Below are 5,251 nucleotides of genomic sequence, written 5' to 3'. Positions count from 1 at the left end.
TCGGGCACTGCCCGGCTCACGGTCCGTGTCCCGGCCTGGGTTGGAGGGGCGAAGGAAGCTCCAGCCCTCCCCTGTGTGTGGGGGGCTGTGGGGGCCCCCAACAGCGTGGCCAGCTTGGACACGGGCCACGGGGACGGGTCTGGCTCCTGGAGCACAGCGCAGACACGCTTCGTTCTGAGAGCACCAACGGCCAGAGCAGCAGGACAGCAGGGAGGGCGCTGGCCTCAGCTAGGACCAAACTGGGTTCGATTCCTGGCACTGTGTCATTTCTCCCTCCCCCCCAGCACTACCAAGGGTGCCTCGAGCCCCGCCAGGGTCCCTGAGCACAGAGCCAGGAGTCAGTCTCCTGGGCGAACAAACTGCCCAACAGCCTCCACCGGACCCAGGGGTGAGCCCAGCTCTGGCCCGCGCTGGCGGGGGCTCTGCACCGGGCGACCGTCGGCTGAGTGCCCACTCCTGACAGCCAGCGTGAACGGGGGCTCCAGGGCTGCCCCGGCCGACAAGTTCCTTCAGCTGCCACGATTCCCCCTTGGGGGAGAGCCCAGACCCGCACCCCGAGAAAGCAGGGAGATTCCAGGGCCCCCCGCCCCCCAGCCTCGGGCCGGGACCATGGCGTCCTGCGGGAGGGCAGTGCCGAGGTGTAAGCTGGGGACTTGGGGCCAGAGCTGTACCAGGGCCCGGTGAGCACTGCCCCGTGAGCTGGCCAGAGGGGTGCACTGAGGCTTAGCCGGGATCAGCTGGATAGTGTTAGTGCCGTCTGAACAGATTCTCACAGACTCCAAATCCAAATTTTAGTACCCAGCGTCCTGGCCTTGCACATCTAATTTATTTATTTATTCCTTGGTTCTGGGGGGCCATACATGGCGGTGCTCGGGGCTACTCCAGGCTCGGCACTCAGGGTTGGGCCCTGGCAGTGCTCTGGGGACCAAACGCCCTGCCAGAGACTCCAACAACTTATAGCTGAGGCCGTCACGTGTAAGGTAAGGGCCTCCCCCACCCCATACTGTCTCCCTGGCCCCTTATTTCCTTCCTAGCTCTAATTTCTGCGGTGAAATCTTTATCCTCGACACTCTCTTTCCTAAGATTTCTTTTTTTTTTTTTTTTTTTTTTTTGCTTTTTGGGTCACACCCGGCAATGCTCAGGGGTTACTCCTGGCTCTGCACTCAGGAATTACTCCTGGCGGTGCTCAGAGGACCATATGGAATGCTGGGGATTGAACCTGGGTCGGCCGCATGCAAGGCAAATGTCCTACCCGCTATGCTATCACTCCAGCCCCTTTCCTAAGATTTCTAAACCTGATTCAAAATGACACAGATCCTGACAGTCTCTCATTGCAGATCGTAAAAGCCAAAGCAAAGGCTCCTGGACCTGATCTACAACACAGCCCGGTCTCTGGAAAGACTTCCCTTCGGCCATGCAGAAATTTGCTCAAGATCAGGCCCGGGTGCAGCAAGTGTTGGGATTCCAGGCCCTAAATTGTTCCTGAGAGGCGATTTGGATTCTGACTCTGCTATTAACAACAGACACTCGGGAGTGGGGCATATCCCATCATTAGATACTATGAAAGAGCATCCAAAATATTAAAAACAACCACCATAGGAACCAGCAGTTCCACCTCTAGGACTTTACCTAAAGTTAAAAAAGAGTGTGACTTGAAAATATATCAATGCAGCAGTATTGGCAATAATCAAACCAAGGGACCAACCGAGTGGATATAGACAGGGAGGACATCCAGTAGAATATTACTCAGCCATGAAAAAGGGAGCAGTACCAATTACAACCACATGGATGGGCCTTGACACTAGTCTCTAAGTCTGGTTCTTGAAGCTTTTTACACCTGAGGACCAGCATTGGCCCTACCAAACAGCAGTGACAACAGCTACAGGCCCAACCTACTAGCACTTGTCTGCGGGCCTGTGGTCTGAAAACCCCTGATCTAAGTAGACAAAAATGTCAGAGAAAAACAAATGTCACGTGGTCTAATTTACAGAGACAGAGAATCTAAGAAAACCCAACGGGCTGCAGCAAACAGACAGGGGCGGGTGGGACAGGGGTGGCTGAAGGAGGTCAAAGGTAAGTGCTTCCGGTTCCAGGTCTGTCCCGGGAACTCTAGTTAATGATACCAAAGTGTCATGGACTTAGAAGTTGTTCAGAGCATAGATCTGCAAAGCCGTGGGGCCAGAGAGAGCACGACAGGCTCTGCATGCAGTGTCCTTGATTTCAGCCCCGGCACTGGGAGGTCCCCGAGTACCACAAGAAGCTCAAAGCCTTGAGCACAGAGCTAGGAGTCACCCTTGAACACTGCTCTGGCAGGCGCACCCCGCGAAGACACAATCTTGCTGAATTCAGTTACACACCGACATTCACGGCATCAGATGTTCCCTATCGCTCAGGTAACGACAGAAACAGCCACAACCTCTCGGCTCCTCCACTCACTCGGGGCTGGGCCAGGAAACTTGTCCCGTGTCGTTTATGCACCACCCGACACTTTTCATCAACAAACACAAACTTATCACAAACATCTTAGACACCAGAGCACTCAGCACGACGAGCATCCCCCACCTGTGCCTGCAAGGCTGCCAGGATCCTGAAAGTGGGCGCAGCAAAAGGCAAATTAGAGCCAGGACGCGAACGCACATCGTTCTGACATGCCACCTACGCGGAGCAGAAAACCACCCTCCTGGGGCCAGAGAGAGCACAGAGGGCGGGTGCTGGCCTCGCACACGGCTGACCCGGGCTGGATCCCTGGCTCCTTACATGGTCCCCAGAGCACTTCTAGGAGGGGCCCCTGAGCAGAGCCTGATTATCACTGGTGTGGCAAAGAAAGGAAGAGAGAAAAAGAGGGAGAGAGGAAGGAAGGAAGGAAGGAAGGAAGGAAGGAAGGAAGGAAGGAAGGAAGGAAGGAAGGAAGGAAGGAAGGAAGGAAGGAAGGAAGGAAGGAAGGGAAGGAGGGAGGGAGGGAGGGGGGGGAGGAGGAAAGAAGGTATGGAGGGAGGGAGGGAGGGAGGGAGGGAGAAGGAAAGAAGGTATGGAGGGAGGAAAGGAAGGGAGAAAAGAAGGGAGGAAGGAAGGAAGAAAGGAAGGGAGGAAGGAAGGAAGGAAGGAAGGAAGGAAGGAAGGAAGGAAGGAAGGAAGGAAGGAAGGAAGGAAGGAAGGAAGGAGGGAGGGAGGGAGGGAGGGAGGGAGGGAGGGAGGGAGGGAGGGAGGGAGGGAGGGAGGGAGGAAGGGGTACTACCCAAGTTACCCCCAGGTTGCCTGAACAGGGAAGGCAAAAGTCAGAACCTGCCATGTCAAAAGCCACCGACTCAGCTCAGAACAAGGAATCCAGAAGGAAGCTCTTCTCGTCAGCTGAGCTGTTTGTTCTTTCCCCTTCCTGCACTGCACTGTTGTCCCATTGTTCATCGATTTGCTCGAGCAGGCACCAGTAATGTCTCTATTGTGAGACTTGTTACTGTTTTTTGGCATATCGAATACGCCACAGGTAGCTTGCCAGGCTCTGCCGTGCGGGCGGGATACTCTCGGTAGCTTGCCGGGCTCTCCGAGAGGGGTGGAGGAATCGAACCCGGGTCGGCCACATGCAAGGCAAACGCCCTACCGCTGTGCTCTCGCCCCAGTCCCCTTCCCTACCAGGAGAACTTGGCTCCCGGGCCCCTGCCAAGGGCTGCTTTAGGGCAGCGGAAAGGGTCGCTCCCAGCCTGCACCGCGTTCTGCGTTTCCTACTTTCCGGCTCGGCTGGCTCTGAGCAGCTTAAACAAACGCCGGGTCTCGTGCGGGAGCACTGAGAGGCTCAGCCCGAGCGCCTCCCGGCTCTCCTCACGAGGCCCTTCCAATGTCATCTCCTTCTTCTGCCCGGCCCCCTCGTCCTGCGGGGCGGCCCCTAGTCTCACGCCGTGGCCCCCCCAATACTGACACGGTGTCCATCTGGAGCTCCGCGCGCCCTCTGTAAGTGCCAGCCTCGGAGCCCCGGCGCGTTGGGGGTCTCTCGGGCAGAGTCTGTCCGTCTGCCACGCGCTGCCCTGGGATGAGCCCCGGCCGCGCCGGGAATTTGTCGGACAAATAAACTCGAGCAACTGGACAGAAATAGCCACGCACGGACGCTCCCTGGAGCACCAGGGATAAGGGATCGTCAGAAATGGGCGCGGTGGGCAGAGATGGCACAGCGGGGTGAGGCTCTGGCCTTGCACGCACTCGGCCTGGGCTGGATCCCCGGCACCCCACAGGGGCCCCGAGCACTGAGCCAGGAGCAAACCCTGAGCACTTCCGGGGGTGGCCCCGAACAGAAAATAACACAAGGAAATGGTGAGGGTGGGGGGGAGGGCGGGGGAGGGGTGGGGCTGGAATGTTCCGGTCAAACGTGTGGTTTGGGTCCAAGGCCAGGAGTCACCCCTGAGCACTGCCAGTGTGCTGCCCTGGCCCCTCCCCCAACACACACACACACACACACACACACACACACACACACACACACACACACACACACACACACACACACACCCCATCCTGTGCAGGCCAGAGAGATGATACAGCAAGTGTCACGTATCTCGCAAGTGGCTGCCCGGATTCGATCCCTGGCACTGCATATGGTCCCCTGAGCCCTGCCAGGTGTGACTCCTGAGCACTGTGTGGAGTCAGCCCTGAGTAGCCCTCCCTGCCTCCCCCCCACCAAAAAAAAAAAAAAAGAAAAAAGAAGTATCTCCTGCACTCGTCCCCAGCTCTGGGGAGGCAGGGAGGTTTGCATCATCCTGTCCACCTCACGGGCTCGTGGGCCATCTGAACAAGCCCCTCAGACCCCACCTTAGGAATCAGGGCCAGGAAATGACATTGACCAGTCCACAGTCCACTCTCAAGGGCAGCTGGGAAACCTTAAAGAAAAAAACAACAACTATGTTTTTCCAGGGCTGAAGCCTGGTGCCTGGCAAAAGTGCTCGGCCCACAGAAGCGAGCCTGTGTGGCCCCCTTTCACAGACAGGAAACCTGAGGTCTGGGAAGGTGCGCGTGCATGGTCTCTAAACTTGCTTGTGGGGGCTGGAGCGAGAGCACAGCGGGGAGGGCGTTTGCCTTGCATGCGGCCAACCCAGGTTAGATCCCCAGCATCCCATAGGGTCCTCTGAGCACCGCCAGGAGTCATTCCGGAGTGCAGAGCCAGGAGGAACCCCTGAGCATCGCCGGGTGTGGCAAAAAAAAAAAAAAAAAACCTTGCTTGTGATTAGCTCATTCCAATGGATTTCAAGTGGAACTTGATCTTCTATAG

The sequence above is a fragment of the Sorex araneus genome, chromosome 4, assembly GCF_027595985.1.
Source record: "Sorex araneus isolate mSorAra2 chromosome 4, mSorAra2.pri, whole genome shotgun sequence".
Classification (NCBI taxonomy): domain Eukaryota; kingdom Metazoa; phylum Chordata; class Mammalia; order Eulipotyphla; family Soricidae; genus Sorex; species Sorex araneus.
Note: the sequence above shows the minus strand (reverse complement) of the source record.